This window comes from Lycium barbarum, chromosome 10, assembly GCF_019175385.1.
Source record: "Lycium barbarum isolate Lr01 chromosome 10, ASM1917538v2, whole genome shotgun sequence".
NCBI lineage: Eukaryota > Viridiplantae > Streptophyta > Magnoliopsida > Solanales > Solanaceae > Lycium > Lycium barbarum.
Genome location: NC_083346.1, coordinates 24,147,132 through 24,165,974, shown reverse-complemented (window position 1 = coordinate 24,165,974; position 18,843 = coordinate 24,147,132). Strand labels below are relative to the sequence as shown.

The 18,843-nt window shown below is 36.4% G+C and overlaps 1 long non-coding RNA gene across 1 annotated transcript; it reads right to left on the bottom strand.

Moving 5' to 3' along the window:
- Positions 1-4,065: 4,065 nt before the first annotated feature.
- LOC132613884 (uncharacterized) lies at positions 4,066-8,336 on the bottom strand. Its single transcript, XR_009572126.1, has 3 exons — positions 7,652-8,336; positions 5,223-5,284; positions 4,066-4,693 (listed from the first exon to the last, which is right to left on the bottom strand). It is a non-coding gene; the product is annotated as an uncharacterized LOC132613884 (long non-coding RNA).
- Between the last annotated feature and the right edge of the window lie 10,507 nt (positions 8,337-18,843).

Sequence of the window (18,843 nt, the reverse complement as noted above, 5' to 3'; positions counted from 1 at the left end):
AGAACCCTTGGTCACCTTGCAGATTCCACCTTCACCCGCATGTTTGTATCCGAGCTTATCAAGAGTACCAAGAGAGATCAGATTCTTTTTCATATCAGGAACATGTCGAACATTAAACAATCTTCTTATGATGCCGTCATGACACTGTATACGGGCTGAACCAATGCCTGCTATTTCACATACTGCATCGTTACTCATAAGTACTGTCCCACGCGTCGGCTCGTCAGTAAACCAATCTTTTCTAAAGCACATGTGAAAGGTACAAGCTGAATCTAAAATCCACTTGTGTGTCTGAATTTCATCTGTTGAAGCAGTTAGCACATAATCTTCTCTAAATGTCTGAGCTACCTGAATCGTTAATGCACCGGCTGTTGTTTTATCAATCTTCTTATTCGGGCAATCCCTCTCAAAGTGACCCTTTTGATGACAACCCCAATATTCAGCATCCTTCCTACTCGCCCTTTTCCTAGACTTTGACCTAGCTACTGATTTGCCTCTCCCTCTTTGGCTTAAGCGACCTCTAACCGCCAAATCCTCACTATGGTCATCTTTCTCACCATTGTTGATATGGTTTCTTAAGTCATCCGAATTCAATGCATGTCTTACCATCTGTAACGTGAGCACCTCCTTACTGTACATATTTAAATTAACTACGTGTTTGTACGTCGGTGATAATGAAAACAGTAGAGTGCACGCTAGTCCTTCATCTCCCACTTTAATATCAGCAGGAGTGAGATCCATAGCCAATTTATTAAAAGCATCAAGATGATCCTGTAAAGTTGTACCTGTCTCCATCTTGAAGGTGTGTAAACACTGCCTTAACAACATTCTAGTTGTTACTGATTTCTTCTGGTCGAGATCTTCAAGTTTCTTCCACAAACTCACAGCTGTTTTCTTGGTACTCACTTCACATAACACGCTGTCTGATAAGAATAATTGAATTGCGCTAAACACATCTATCTCTATCTTTTGCTTCTCGGTATCTTTCGTATTTTCGGGATACGAGTCGTCCAAAGCATAGATTGATCCTTCTCTCCGTAACAACACCATGATCTTGATCTTCCAGAAGTTGAAGTTATTACTTCGCCCATCAAATTCGCTACCTCAAACTTCACAGATGTCGTAGTTTTCTCGTCTCCTAGATCTCATGACCTGTAGGCTCTGATACCAATTGTTAGCGCGAAAACGATAAAAAACACAGTAATTAATTTGGTTCGGATCGATGTGATCCTAGTCAACGAAACGACCGAAAGGATCTAAATCCCAATAACACTCGAAAACCAACAAAGAAAAATATTTCCTTTTATTTCTTTCCGCTTTTAAATTGGAATTGGCTTGAATATCTTCTCAATTTCACAAAAAGAAAGCAAAGAAGGGAGAGAAAATAAAGATCATTTTTCAATTAAATGTGGCCAGGGTAAAGAAAATCCAACCATGCATTAAAAACTTATATATTTTATTATATTTTTGTAAATCTGCAGATTTAATGCATTATATTAGCTTCGGTGGCGACAACAACAAATACCAAATTGACATGCTCCAGATTGAAACCCCATGTGATGAGTGCATTGAAAATTGCAATCCTCCGATGTAAATCGGGAATAGCATTTCTTAAAGCAATATCCCTTATCTGGATCATCACCTATCACACAAAAAATATTGATTAAAATAAAAATAAAAATTAACATGCAAAAGTAAAAATATAAGTATGTCAAGGGATTTTACGTGATTTACCAAGAGGATTTGATGCAGTTGAAAATGGAACAACTAAGAGAAGGAAAACAATCAAAAACTTGGGGAACTCCATTTGAGGCTTATTGTTCCTTTGATATATGCTTAAAAGTATAAAACTTAATTAGTACCAAAATAGAGAAACAAACATAGCTATTTACCTTGTACAAAAGGAAGGGCATTTAAGAATTTTGAGATTGAAGCAATGTTGAGAAAAAGGTTAGTAAGTAGAAATACATATCTTTTCTGTACCAAAGGAAGGACATTTAAGAATTTTGAGATTAAAGTAATCTTGAGAAAAAGGTTAGTAATATTTTTGGTAATGTATCTTTTTCATTTACAAGAGGAAAGGTATTAAATAAGCATTTTGAAGTTAATAAGATCTTGAGAAAAAAATTAGCAATTTATTAGGGGGAAAGCCGCTAAAATCAGTTTTTGAAAAAATAAATATTAAAAAATATTTTTTTTACTTCTATTCATTAAAATAAAAAATAATCAGGTCAATTTTGAGAAAAGTACTACATAATGGGATTAAACTTTTTTTTTGTTTTTGTCAGTTATTCATTAAAACAAAATAATGAGAAAAATTTGAAGACGACAACATATTTCTTAACAAGTGTGAGCCCTTGGTACAACCAAGGGCAATTCCGTAAATTAAATTGGGATATTCTCATTTTTTCATTCATTTAAGGTACGGTCAAATCACTCTGTAATAGCAGCGTTTCTCCGAAAGTTTTATAGCTGTTATAGTGAGGTGTTGTTATGTATGTATACTGACATTTAATGTTTAGATCTCATTTAGCTATTATAAACAAAAGTACGCAAACAATTATTTTTCTGTACTTTTTATGTTATTAACGAAAACAATATACTTGTTAATTTTAAAATTCCTATTGATTTTCATATCTCCTTAATTAAAAATTAAAAAGACTAATAAATCCATAATTGGTTGTACCATACCGATAAAGAATTAAAATCTAAGGAATACATGCATTTAAAATTAATTGAAAATTTAAATATTTCAAGTTTGAATAAGAATTCTACAATCATAGGTTGTTTTGTAAATTTCAGTCTCTTACTGATAATATAACACTTGAAATGGCGAAGAATTTTGTCCAAACTTTTAGCAAAAGGGAATTCAATAGCTTTTCCTTGAAGGCTGTCTAAGAGCTTAACAATTGAATCTTTTATCTCACCCCAAGTAGCAGTAGATTGAGTCTCTTCATCAACACTTTTGTTGTCGTCCTTCTGCATCCGATGTCTCTTGTTCTTCCACTCCAATCACTTGTGCAATTTCTCTTCATCAGTGTAAGTTTCAGGGATTGAAAGTGTTGCATCAAACTCCATATAAATAGTAGGATCCATTGCTAGATTGATGTTATGAGATGGGATTTGGGCTATAAGTGATGACACACTAACAACATCCTCAAAGAGTCATAAATTTTCACTTTTAACATTGGGGTTGTCATCTGTAAGTAGAATTTCGGTATTTCTCTAACAAGGGAGAATGAGAGAGGTCTTAGCATCATTTCATGCTTCTACAAGAGTGTTAATTGCTTGTCGTAAGTTGAACTTGTTGTCATTAGATATCCTTTTAGATATTTGTACTTGAAATTTACTATATGCATGACATGAACGATGATTATCATAAATATTCTAATAGTTTATTTTGATATATAATATATTTTACAAAATATTATTACACAATATTTAAGTATGGGTGTTAATGAGAGGTAACTTTACAAAAAATGTATTGCTATAATGAATGTCACTGCTCTTACAGGTAAAATACTGTTATGGAAAAGTAAAATATAACATGAAAAATCGATTCCTAAAAAAATCAGGCTATAATAGTGAAATGCTGTTATAACGAATGACAATTATAAAAAGGTTTAAACTATAACATAAAATAATATTGGAGAATTGATCTATCATTTTTTCATTCATTTAAGGTATATAGGGATTCTCAAATCGGCTAGATGTTTTGTTACTTTTATAAGCAAACTAGTTAACTTATATGTGCTCCGTGCGGCTAAACATTTATCATTTTGTAAACTTAATATATATATATAGTGTGTGGGGGGGGGGGGGGGGGAGGGGGGGGAGGGGGGGGGGCGGGCGTCGAAGAGATAATTATAATACCAAGAAACATAAGCCTACTAGCCTTCCTCAACTATTTAAATGTTTACATTAAAAATATAGTAATTATTTGTCACGACATCAAAACTAATGGTCGTGCAGCCATCTAAAGAGCATTTACCCAATAGACATACCAAATTTAACAACTAAAGAAAGAAAACATAAATTCAAATCATTTGTAACATAGACAAGATATATCATCATCAAGCGAAAAGCTAGAAAATAACAGTCTGAATATACTCAAAACCCAGTAGTAATGTCAAGTAGCATCTAGGAGTACCTGAGTATAACTAAGGGGTATCCCCGACAACAGAGAAATCAAAGAAAAGTAAACTGATAGTCACCACCACGAACAAGAAGCAGTTGGCTCACCTTAGCAAAACACAACTACTACCTCGAACTAGATCAAAATGGCTCAGATCTATTGCAGTACTAATACAAGGATCCGTGCAAAATAGAAACAATAATAAGGGTAAGTCTAAACCCAGCAAGATCATTGACTTGCCCGTCATTATACCTGCTGAGAAAGTTTCTAGAAATATCATAACATGATATCTCAGTTAAACTCATCTCATACTCAATGACAGTCATGTATGTCTTCCCGGTGCAAGTGCTCGAACTGACCCCTCAACTTGTTCCTCCTGTTGGTTGGAATAAACTTCTTAAGGAAGAGATGTTTGAACTGTGCCCAGGTAAGAGGAAGAGGCTCTGTTGGCCTGGTTTGTACATAACTCCTCCATCATTGGCTAGTCTAACCCTTTAGTTGAAAGTAGTGAAATCAACTCCATTGGTACAAGCTCCCATCAACCACAAATGCACGTCTCTTTACCATTTGTGAGAGAATGAAACAAGAGACATTTAGAATTACAGTTGAAACAATGTCTCACAATAAATATACCACAAAGGGAAATTTCCTAATATCCCTTATAATCTCTCGAAGATAAGTTCAGACATCTCCCTATCGATCCATACGACTATGCTAGACATTGCTCATGACTCATAAGACATGTGAACCTAGGACTCTGATACAACTTTTTCACCATCTAATTTGATTAAGTTGTGATGGAAAATAACCCTAACCTACTAGGCGAACCCGATAACATACAATCTTCGCTTGAGTTATGAAAACACAAATATAAGTTTAAAAGCAAATAAATGAAATAGTGAAATATAGTTTGAAACCCAAATAGTGCGAAAAAACTAAAATAACCCAGAGTCTGGTGTTACAAGTCATGAGCTGCTAATACAGGGTTTAGATAGTAGTCTCAAAATAAATATTGTACGGAATGAAGAACATCAATGAAAAGATAGAAGAGAATGCTTGGTGCTGCGAACTAGTCCAAAAAGCTCACCCTGAATTCTCCAAACAACTCTGAAGCCCACTCTTGAGCTCCACTAGTGCAAGGATTAGTGTCTGCATAAAAAGTATAACAGGTGCAGTATGAGTTCAAGACTTTTATCAGCTGTCCCCTAAAACTAAGGACGAGGCTTTGTTAGAAAATACTGGCTAATATCTGCGCAGTTATAATATAATCTGAACAAAAGTAATAGCACGGAACAACATAGTAATGAAGGTACATATACAACACAGGAATATATGGATAGTTACACAAGTTAGATGCATGATAAAGTCTCAAAATTTACCCAACGCAACGCTCTCAGCGCAAATAATAGATCTCACAAGCACTCCTAGGGCTAAACAATATTGTGTGCACACTGTCTGAGTGACTTGGGTGATACTATGACTCATGAGGGATAGATCTTTATCCGCACCCCATAACCTGAGTACCAAACTCTATAACTAATGACACCCAAGTGATGATCTTAATTACCTGACGCATTAGCTCAAACCACATGTCAACAACGACAACAACATACCCAGTGAAATCCCACAATGTGGGGTCTGGGGAGGGTAAAGTGTACACAGACCTTACCCCCACCTTAGAACGTAGGGAGGCTGTTTCTGAAAGACCCTCGGCTCAAGATAAGAATAACATATGTGAATAGATAAACATATGCATAGTGTATGACTGCATAGTTAGACATTTAATTAAACATGCACATAACTCAAAATGTTAAACTAAAATGGTCGTGTTTCTAATAACTGTTACATCCCGTGTTTTCGTACATCGAGTTGCGTCGTAAGTTATGTCGACGAAAGCCGAAGAGCAATGTTATTCCTAAGGTTGTAAGTGCTTAAGTACATTGTTAGTAAGCATTGGAAGGATTAGAGGTTAACAAATTGAAGCGAGTAAGTTTCCACGAAATTTTCAACTTATGGAGTGACTTACGAGCCGTACATTGGAGGTACGGGCCTATGTTATAACCCACACTTTTGCAGTAATTAACAGAAAATGTGACCCAAATGCAAACCAAAAACCTCAAACCATGAAAGAAGAGCCCAACATATCAAAAAGACAAGGAACCAAGCCCAAATTGTATTATTATAATGCAAAAGCTATAATTCAGAACAAACATGCCAAACTTGAACATTATTTCTAATCTTTTACGCACACAGGATTCCCTCAACAAACTAAAATGACACGGAGTAAACTATCATGGATAATTTTTTAAGAAATCTCTTGTCATGAAGAGGATGAAACTATTAATGGGTTGATAGGTCTAATGCACACTAACACATATCCAACATGGTGTTAGATAGATAAAGGACATACACACAACTGGCAAACCATGTCAAAATAGGCAAACTTCATGGTCAGGCCCCTGCATGCAAATCTAAACTTTATTACAGCTTTCCAAACACAGAACTATCGTACTAGTATCATGTGATAATACCATCAAAGTTAAAAGAAACGTTCGTAGGCTTAAAACAGACTCAAACAAAAAAGTAATGTTGCACAGGAGTACTCTTTTAGTAAATAAAGATATTTGGTCAAGTGCAGAAAAGATACACTATATTCAACTTAGATGATTGATCTTATCATAGCATATTTTGTCACAACGTGTGCATATATATACTAAACTTCAGGTCTAGAGTCTCAAAATCCAAGTTGGAACATGCTTATTAGACCATCACATAACTAATTAAGTATTTTTTATCTAAATAATGCATAAAAGCACCTAACATGACATCAAACTAAGTCTAGATTGGCTGGGTCTCTTTTTTAAACGAAACTATTGAGCTTACATGATCTTGCCACAGTTAAACACGCCATATATAACTATCAGCCACTATAAGTTTAAATCAAATTTTAAATTAGACAAGGATTTCCTTTTAATCATGTTGTATTACATCAGGTTTAACTAAACCAAAATAGACCTCATGCTAGTCAATGATGACTCATAGTCCATTTAGCTAATACGAAGCCAACTAATCATGGACATATGAACATATCAACCGGCTGATGTACTAATATACTAAACATAAACATGTAAGTAGACTATACAAGCTTATTTAGAGCATAAAACTAAGCTTAAGCAAGAAGGATAGTATCTAAACATGGCTTTAAAACTGAGTTAACACCAAAACAAGATTTAGTCCAACATGATAAAGACTCAACTATCAACTAAAATCAGAGTAAATCAAAGCTAACTAGAGGAACCGAGACAAGAAGCTAACATATATAAATATGACAAAACAGGATTTAAACAGGGATAATATGCCTACACTAGTAACTAATGACCATAACTAAGCAAGAATAACCATTAACACATATAAACATAACTTAAACTAGCAATTAACACCACTACACTAATAATTTAGCATACACAAGCAGCTAGCAAATAAAATACAAAATAGCTAAAAAGGAAAGAAGATTACCTTTTATGAGTGCAGCCAACGTCGAGAATGGACTTGAAGAATCCTTTCTTCTCCACCCGAACTCAACCACACACAAGGAAAGCAATTAAAATTTTAAACTTTAACTAAATCGAATAATTAAAGGTCCCAAAAATAGAAATCCAAGGTAATTCGATATTTTGAGTATATTTCTGATATTTCAGTATGCTCAGAGGTTGTGTAATATTGTGAATTGGATAGAACCCTAAAATCTCAAAACCGTAGATCATTTTCGATATGGGAGTTTAACAATTTGAGAATTGCATCTCTCAATACCACATCCAATGGCTGAGAATTGATCATACAAGCAAATAAAGGGTCGGATTTGACTCTGAATTGGTCAATCCGTGGGGTTTTTCATAAACCAATAAAAATCGTGGATTCAAACGAATACAACAAAACCCATTAAGGTTTCTCAGTCTTATGACCGTTGAAAATAGCAAAAAAGCAAAGAAAGGGAGAATTAATACCTCGTTTGGTTGTGATATGGTGGAGAGAAGAGGCAAAGCATTAAATGCTTGCCTCAAATGGTTGAACCACCTCTGTAAAATGTACTCGTACACTGTAGGTTTGCCAAAAATGGCCGATGACGATGAGAGAGAGTGGGTCAAACCACGGTGGCGAGGGTTTCTCTCATTTAGGAGTCGTTTGGTGTTGAAGAAAAAAAAATGAAAAGGAAAGAGGGGTTTAACCCTTTAACATTCTGTTGGGCCGAGTCAGGTCCTTATTGGACCGGGCTTGGCCAATTTTCAAAGGAAAAGAGGGGGTGATACGTATGTATATTTATACGCAAGGCTTAAAACTATTTAAATAAATGCCCATAATTAACGAAAGCTAATTAATTTAAACTCCTTAATTATGACTTAACACAATTAACCAAATGCCCCAAACTGAAGACACAAATAATTAAGCAATTTGCAATTATGATCTTAATTGAACTTAAACCATGGATTTGGTTATTTCACGTATGGCCATATTTAGTTAAATCAAACAATTAAAGACTAATTTTGCAGTAATGACCTCAATTGACTTAAGCCATGAAATTGGCTATTTCAATTAAGGCCAGAATTCACCAACAATTTATTATTTCAATTGTGGTTGCAATTAATCACATAATAAGCAATTTATGAATATAGCCACAATTAAACACTTGATTTATTATGATTAACTCCAAAAATTGCACAAGTACAAATTGGACATGCAAAAATTAAGACTTGAGAAGTAAGATGACTAACTTATCTAACAAATCAGATTCCTTGAATTAAACGGAATAAAAATGCTTGCTAAATGAACTTTCAATAATTTTAACAATTAACTAAATAATTGCTTGAATTATTTTCTGATTAAATTTTGTAAATGCTTTGTATTAATTATAAAAATATGTAAATTGTTTTCTAAATGATTTATAGTATTATTGAGGTTATTTTGCTAGACGAAAATGGTAAAATATTGCCGAGACAATTTTATAAAATTAATTTGACTTATAAAAGGCGCATATTTAACTCCGTCTGATATCCAAGGACTCCGAGTAATTTAAATAAATTATGGGAGGTCAAAATTTTGGTGTCAACAACTGCCCCTTCGGTGTTCGGGCTGTGCAACAAAATTTTGACAAACCCTAATATTTGACTGACCCATTCCAGACTACTTCTCATTTTTATGCGATTTTCAAATATATGGACGGACCCTGGTTTCTGGGTTTCCTATATGTCTTAGGGTACATGAGAATTCAGGCCACTTGTAGTTCGACTCAATTCGACTTCTAAATGCAAATTTAAGCAAATTTGGATTTCCCGACTGTCGAAACTGAGAAGTCCGGAGTGATTGGTTAAGAGTGTGACTGACTCTCTGGTATCGGGTCCGCCAACATATCCCTGGTCTTGGGAATCAAGTCATTTGTAGTTTGACTCTATAAGAAGAAAAGGATATCCCTTATGTGGGAATGCCTTGTGTGTGCCGGTGTGAGCCCGACCTGTTGCGGGCAATTAAAAAGGAAAGCAAGTAAAGAAAATAATCAAGTTTGTGTGGATGAGCATGAGGTGAAGCGATCTTTCAAGTCCTGGCCAAAGAGCTCGACTCTCATGGGCACCCTATCTCGACCGGTTGCATAAGAAAAATTTCCATGTTCGCTCCGTATGCGTCTGAATTTGGTCCGAGCTTGCTTTTATTTTGGCGGCTGCTAAACCTTTTTCACCTAGCTAAACCTTTTTCACCTAATGGGTAACATTGTGGTGGACTCCTTGGTCTTGTTTTTTCTTTTCACCATTCAGTGTGTTCTTGTTGACACCTGTTTGGTATTGTATTGCGATCTTCGTGGCGCTGCTTGAAAAAAAAAAGACCATTTAGGTCTTGTGTCATTGTCTTTGACGACTTCACATGGTTCTATGGCCTTCACGGTAGTTTAATATGAATGGCCCTCGCGATAATTGATAACGTCCAAATACACTCCTCAAAGAGAAAGTGTACACGGTTGTATGCAATATATTTACCCAACTATGAGTCGGGGTCGATCCCACAGGGAACAATATGCTAGGCGATTAAGAAAGTAAGGAACTTTCACCAACTACGCTAAAGCCAAACGATAGGTAATATTTTGGTTTTTGAGAAAATTATGACTAATGCGGAAATGTAAACTAACCTAGAAAGCAAGTAAAATGATCAATGGCCACAAGTTTGGATAATAGGAAATTACACTCAAGTAGCGATCCAACGTATTTTATGATTTTACAACTAAGAGCGGATTTGTGTTGATAGATAATGATATCTAAAATCTCATTGAAAGTCTTCCAACCAAATCAATGAATTTCACTCTAAGCTTTTCCAAGCCTTAGAGTGTGATATTAGGTACAATCAATTTAACCTCAAGTAACTATCCTCTTCCGAGCTCAAGTTATTAGATGAGTTTAATGACCCAAATTCTTGTTAATTAATCTTTCCCAACCTAGATTTCCTCTTCCAAGCTCAATCTAAGTAAATGGGTGAGTCCTAGGATTAGCTACTCCCTTTGGAAACATTCAAGAATGAGATTAATTAAATCAACAAAGACCCACTTCAATAGCAATAAAAATCATTCAATACATAAACAAAACAAGAGTTTCAATCCAAACTTTAATCAAGAATAGTTTCACAATCAAGATTCAAGTAATGGAATAAATACTACACACTTAGATATGCAATACAAAACAAGGAATTGAAGAAAGGATTAACAAAATATCTCATTGAAGTGCTTTCAATCTTCTCCTCCAATATTGTAGAAAAACCCTAGCCTCCAAAACTTGCAAAATGACCAAAGATGTCTATGTTTTTCCCTAAGCCTCTCTTTTGTAGCTCCTCTAATTCTTCCAAGTTTAAAAGAATGTCAAAATCTGCCCCCATATTTCTGTTTTTGCAATTCTGCCCGTTTTTGCAAAACTGTCCACTTTTGACAGTTTTGCAAAAATGTCCAGTTTGGCCTCTTTTTTGACTTTCTTTTCACTTGGTTTCTTCCGATCACTCATTTCAGCTACTTGGCTTGTTTTGCTCTATTTTGTTCCATTTTGGTCCATTTTGATCCATTTTGCTCTTTTATGCTCTCCGGGTATCTTTTCCTACAAAACAACATAAAAACATAAAAAATAATAACAAAAGTGCTTAAAGAGTCACAAAAACTTAAGGAATTAGCATCGAATATCGCGTAATTTCACGACTCATCAACTACCCCCAACTTAAAGTCTTTGCTTGTCCTCAAGCAAATCAAAACAAAAATCTCAATGAGGAACCACTTTAAGCACAAAAACATGACTTTGGTTGGTACCAACAATTAGGTTACAAGCATGTGAAGCTTCAACCAAAACACTCCCTCATTCAAAATACAATTTCAAGAATGCAATAGAGATATAAAACTATCAAGCAACAACACTCAAGTCTCAATAAGTGACTCAAAACCACTAGTTTACTAGATATGCTCAATTGACTCAACTTGGAATTTTTGAACATCACCACTCTATCATAATTCATATGCCCTCACAAGAAAGAAAGTCCCAAAATCACTATATTCACAACAACGACACAAGGGACAAATACACAAAGTCACTCACACTCAACAAAGAAATTCTAGTGCTAACAAATATCACACCATAAGCTTGCCCTTATTTTCAATCATCGCTAACTCAAGAACCTTCAGTTGGAGATCACATAGGGACTTTTTAAGCTTGTAATGTAGGCTTAGGGAAGGGTAGGATAAGTATTTGGGATACAAGTGACTACGCCCTCCTTGAACACCACACAAAACCTTTTGTTACATCCGACATTTTTGTTCATTCGAAAAATTCAAGATAAAATGACTTGTGATGGATAAGGCCACAATTGGACCTTACTTGGTATGAATGTGTAGGTTATGAATGCAATGGTGTGGAATTACAAAAGGTGGCCAAGGGCAAAAATTGGAATTTTGGAAACTTGTCCCATAAAATTACAAAATTAGCCAAGTGGGCTCAAAAAAAAAAGGGAGAAAATTAGGCCCAAGTGGGAAGGCCCAACCGGCCATGTACATTGATCCAAAGCCCATGGAATTAATTAATTCCCATGTGCTAATATATAGCATCCCTATCCTTAAGAATATTCAAGAAAGAAATCAAAGAGAAGCAAAAAAAGGGGAAAGAAGCCATTTCGGGTTTTGGAGAAAGAAAGAAAGAAAATAAAGAAAAAACTTTTGGAGCCAATCCTTTGGTCTAAAGAGTTCAACTCTTGAGAGATTATTGCTAAGCACAAGATTCTCTACAAGTTGATGTAAGCATCTTGACAAGGAAACAACTTCAACCCCAAGTGAAGAACTTGAAGAAAGGTAAGGATTTCATGATTTTGTTGTGTTAAAAATGATGTATGTATGTTGTAGTGTGTGTGAATGAATGAAAAATATGGAAATTTGGTGTGTTGGAATTTTTGGATGTGTGGCCGAATGCATATAGGGTTATTGCATGATTTTAATGGTTTGAATTCTTGTGTAAGTTAGTTGTAGTGTGGTGGAAATTGTATTAGAAATGAAAGTGGAATGAACTAGTGAAATTTGGAAAATATAGCATGTGGCCGTGTGGTGTGTGTTGGTGTTGGAAGGTGAATTGAATCTTGTTAGCATGTTAATTATGTTGTTATGGAAGATTGGTTATTAAGTTGTTGAAGGAAATTATTGAACTTTGTTATGACTTGTGTATAAGTGAAAATGAAAGTGTTAAGAGGCAAATTATGCTTATGACAATGAACTTGGAATATAAAAATGTGTTGATGAGTTTGCATGTTGAAAGTTAGGAAGGGATTGGAAAAGTAGTGACTTGATGGAAAGTTGAATGTTTGTGAATTTTATGAATATCTTGTGAATATTATGTGAACATGTTATGGATGCCTCCGATGTATGTCGTAATGATTTTGATGGATAATGGCTATGAAAATAATAAGTTTTGGTTGGAAATGTAAGTTTGAAACGAAAGATAATTCGTCGTGTCGAAAGGTGGCTAATAATGCCATAGGGTATGATTTAGTGTTTATTGATGTTTGTTGTTGTTTGGATGTCTCCTCTGGGTTGTTGTGTTGCTAAATTGAGCCGAGCTAAGTCTCGGGGATGTCGTATATACAGAGGAAATGCTGCCGAAATTTCGGTAGGCAATTATGTGTAAAGTTAGAATATTGAAAGAATGGAACTAACCAAATGGTAAACTTGACCATTTCCAGATTTTGGGCGAAATTTGGATTGACGCCAAGAGAGCATAAGGCGCCATCGAGGTATGTGAAGCACTTCTCTACGTTTCTAGGCATGTTCTGGATGTGGTAGGCTCGGCCGCGAGCCTTAGGTCCGACTCCGTTCCCCGGAATTCGAGACGGAAAACCGCTCCAATTCCTTCAATTCAATTGAACCTATTTTCTTACAAATTGCCCTTAAAGTGAGATTTTGTACAAAACTTCCCCAAACGGAGTCGGAACACTTCCGAATGAGTATGGGTTACCTCATAAGGTCAATTAGCAATAATTTACGTATATAGCCTCGGGTTGGTCCGAGGTGGGCCCATAAGGCCCGATACTTCCGGTACGATTTTAAATACTTCTGTTTCGGGTCCGATTTTCTCTAAAAACTTCTGAATTATTATTTTGTGTATATTATGGCTATTTTTGTGTAATCTATATAACATGCTTTCTGAACATCTGAGCATCCCATTCTGATAATCTGTCGTGCCTTCCCAACTAGGTTATAGGCGCGTACTATGCATACTATCTGGACATTCTGATTTTGGCTCGCCGTTTGGCACCCTTCAGTTTGATTGAGTTTGTATGTTGAGTCTGTAGGTAGGTGGTTTCTCATTTATCGATTCGTGTCTGTCTCAATGCATTCTTTCACTGCGACCCGGGCCAGGTTCTGTTATCGTGCACATTTCTCTGCATTGTTCACCGCGTCCCTCGGCGTACGGGCCGGGATCTGTATGTCTGTATGATCTGTGTATGGGGATGGCGGCCAGGATGGCATATGATCTGATTTGATTCTGTCTGTCCACCGCGTCCCGTACTAAGAGGGCCGGGTTCTGTTACCGCGCCCCCAGACAGGGCCGGGATCTGTATGAATATATGCGTGTGCTATCTGTACTTATAAAGCACACGCCTCTGTATGATTTTGTATGACTCTGTGCTACTCTGCATGCATAATTCTGTCCGACATACTACTGTCTGTCCGTCTGTGCTTCGACTATTTCTGTATGTCCGTATGGATTCTGACTCTGTATGTCCGTATGGGTTCTGATTCTGCCCGTCCGTCCGTATTATGATTCCGTCTGTCTGTCCGAACTATAATTCTGTTTATTTGTATGGAACACGATTCTGTATGTCTGTCTGGATCATAACTCTGTCCGTCAGTCTGATTTATGGTTATGTCCGTTATATTTCTGTGACTCCGGTTCGGACTATGTTTATATCTGTTATGTTTCTGCTTTACATACTCGGTACATTTTTCGTACTGACCCCCGTTTTTCGGGGGCTGCGCTACATGCCCGCAGGTACAGACGCGCCAGGTGACACGCCGCCAGCGTAGGTTCTGACTCTGCCATTCGAAGAGCTCCTTTGACTCGGAGCATATCTTTTGGTATATATTTTCTGTCTTCTGTGTACTCCGTATGTATGTATATTCTGGGTACGGCGGGGCCCTGTCCCGTCATATGATTCTGTATGTCTGTAGAGGCCTGTAGATGGATATGTGGGTTACGGGTTTCGTCTGTATGTTAGCCTTATCGGCTTATCTGTAAATGTCTGTATGTTCAGGTATATGTATATATATATATGTAAGTTACGCGCGTGCCGTAATTGTATCGGCCTACTTTTGTAATTTCTGTTTTAAAAAAAAAAAAAAAAAAAAATCCGTATGATTCGAAATTCGGTCGGGTAGGTACGTATGGGTACCCAGTTAGGGTACCAGTCGCGGCCCACGGGGTTGGGTCGTGACACCTTTCGTCCACTTTCCTCTTCATTTCAAAACAACACTCCTTCCTTTGCATACTTGTTTCCCAAATTATTCCAACTTCCTTTATAAAGTTCCAAAATATAATGTGCTAGCACATGCCAATGGGCACGGTCGTATGCAAATATAATTACCCAACTATGAGTCGGGGTCGAATCCCACAGAGAACAATATGTAGGCGATTAGGAAAAGTAGGAATTTTCACCAATAATAGCTAAAGCCAAACGATGGATAATATTTTGGTTTTGAAGAAAATTATAACTAATGCAAAAATGTAAACTAACCTATAAAGCAAGTAAAATGATCAATGACCACAAGCATGGATACAAGGGAAACTACGCTCAAGTAACGATCCAATGTACTTCATGATTTACAAATAATGGTGAGTTTATATTACTTAGCCTCGGATAATGACTCTAAATTAGCTTCTTCCGAAGACTAACTAGATTACCTAATTGAATATCCCTAAAGCAATTAGGAGCATTAAGAACACCCGAATATGGCTACAAGTGGTGTCGCCTATCCCTAGGTCGATTTCCATTAGATGAGGGTTAACACCCCAAATTCTTGTTAATTAATCTTTCCCAATCCCGAGTTTGCCTCTTCCAAGTTTAAATCGAAATAAATGGACAAGTCTTAGGGTTAACTACTCCCTTAAGAATCATTCAAAATGAGATTAATTAAAGAAACAATAACCCACTTCATTAGGAATAAAATCATTCAACACATAAGCAAAACAAGAGATTCAATCCAAACTTAAACAATATATACTTCCATAAACAAGGTTCAAGTATTGAAATGAAATATTACACACATAAATATTCAATACAAAGCGAGAGTAGAAGAAATGGGTAAAGAATTTCTCATTGGGTGCTTCCAAATCTTCTCTTCCAAGGTGTTGGTGATGAACCCTAGCCTCCAAGAACTTGTGTGTTGTGCCAAAGATCAAAATATTTTGCCCCCTAGTCTTCCTTTTATGTTTCCCAATTTTTCCAAGTCCAAAAAATGACAAAATATGCCCCAGATTTCGTTTTTGCAGTTCTGCCCCTTTTTTGCAAATCTGTCCCGTTTTTTTTTTTGCAATTTTTTTTTTACTGGCACGACCTGCGACCCCATATGCGATTCGCAGGTCTGACCTGCGAGTCGCAGGTGATGTCACCTGCCAATTTTTTTTTTTTTTTTTTTTTTTTACAAAGATACATTTTTTTGCACAAAAAGTTTGCAACCTTTTTGTATTTTTCAAATTTTCTTCCTTTCTTTTGACTTTTTCACAGCACCAACCTTCACCACTCTCAAGCAACACTAACACCCTCAACTTAGGCTTTTGGCCTCAAATTCACAATTTCATGTTCAAGGAGGGAAACGTTCAAAAGAGAGACTTTTCATCAAACATGGTAAAGGCTTGTAATGTGGCAATCAAAGAAAAGGTCATAAGCTCAAATGGGGTTACTAGTGATATTATTTATGCAATGGTAGGCTAGAAAGGCTAAAGAGGTTTTTTCACAAAGATAGCCCAAGGTCATCTCTCCAACCAACATAATCAAAATTAGCATTGAACGACTAACCGGGCAAGTTCTAGATGATAAAAGTAAACACAAGATTTATTCAACAAACACTCACACACATGGCATATGAACTAGTCAAGATGGATCAATTTCACTTCCCAAGCAAGAACAACTAGTTCAATATCTCATAATCCAAAGTCAATACACTAGTAGGTAGAGAGTCACAAAATGAGCCAAAAAGTTGTCACAAAGATCATTCTTTCCTATGCACCTTGCTTTTTAACTTTCACAACAATTTGGAGAGGTATTCACATTTCAATTTCACATGCAAGAGACTAACTCTATTAGTACCAAACAAGCCAAGAGTTTTCACATTTTTCCTCAAAGGAGAACCTACACCTAAACTTACAAGACTAATGAAAGAAGCTAAGAAAGAAGATAAAATAATAAGAGTGACTAATCCACAACATGTCAAAAGAACAAAATTTTCAAAAATTTTGAGCAAGTTTCAAAATATAATGCGCTACCACGTGCCACCCCCAACTATAAACATTGCAGTGTCTTCGCTGCACATAATCAAAACAAAACATAAAAATATTGGAATTTTTTTGCTTACTGTCACCACCTGCGACCCCACCTGCGATTCGCAGGTATGACATGCGAGTCGCAGGTGATGTCACCAATTTTTTTTTTTTTTGTCTCTGTCACCATGTGCGACGTGACCTGCGAATCGCAGGTTATGACACCAGAAAAGATTTTTTCTCAGCTTTTACTGGTTTTGGGGGCTGTCCGGATATCCGACATGCTCAAAACAACTCCAAAAATTCTGAAACTTTGCAGATTAGTCAAAAACCATAAACTAAACTATTCTAAAAAATAAAATTTCAAAAACGATTTAAAACTTTTAAAACGATGGGTTACCTCCCACCAAGCGCTTGATTTAACGTCGCGGCACGACGGTTACCTTTACCACTTTTCCTTCCATTTGGAAGATATGAATTTGCGCCCCAACTTTGAATCAAGATCATGATGACGCTCATGGGGCGGTGGCAGAAAAACGAGGCCAACTCTCGGATGTCGCATTTTGCACTTCTTGGCCCTTAAGTGAGGCATGCCATTTTGTCTTCTTGGCATAGCAAACTTCAAAATGAAAACGCTTTCTTCTTCATTTCCGCAATTCTCCATAGGCTCGGTTAGTTCAACTTCCATATCATCAACCAAGCACAATGTTGAAAAATGGTTGGAATGTGGTCTAAGGCGCTCCATTTTCAAATTCGCTTCATTTTTGACTTCCTCACCCAAAAATGAACTAGAGTCTTCAAAAACCATTTCATGAAGTTTTTTATGCAACTCTAGTATCATTTCTTCAATCTCGGCATCTTGCATTATATTTGGATTGGTCGGTTGGCAATTTATCATTAGCTCTTGAAAATCAATGTTGACCACTTTTTCATTGGAAACTAACTGAAAACTACTATCTATGACTATTTGATGTTGAGTATTGCATACCTCAACTTTTGCATTCAATTCGGTATTCAAGTCACGGATAGCAATTTCAAGTTCCTTCAACTCTTGACTTTGCTCAACATGGATTTTTAAAAAGTTTTCCATCATCCTTGAAATGCCTTCACGATGATCTCCATAGGCTCCAAGTTGTTGAGCTTGAGTCATAAGCCAATCTTGGCTCACAACTTCCACTTTGTCAAGACTTTCTTCAAGTTGAGGGTCAATCAAAGCTTGTAAAAATCCACCCTTGGAGAAATTCATGTTTTGGCCACTTTCTTGTCTACTTTCAACATCCTCAAGTTGTTGAGCATTATGAATCTGAACCAATAATTTCATTTGATCCTCCAAGGTGTGAATAGCTTTGTCATTGCAATTAATTGCTTGCCTCAAGTCATCAAGTGGTTGCCTCAAGTCCTTAACCGCTAAGTCCTGTTTTTCAACTTTTTCAAGGATGGTCTCTAACATGAGCATTACCCTCTCATTTTGAGCATTTGAGGCTTCTTCCATTTCCATATCCCTACTATCATCAAAATCAAAACTAGAATAGTCATAGTGGGGGTTCGGGGAAGGGAAGGACAAATAATCACAATTATCCCAATGACCATTTTGACCACCACACCTATCACATATACTCCACTCATAGGTTTGGGATTGTGCGCACAATCCGCCCCCGGGAGAATTCAAACAATTTT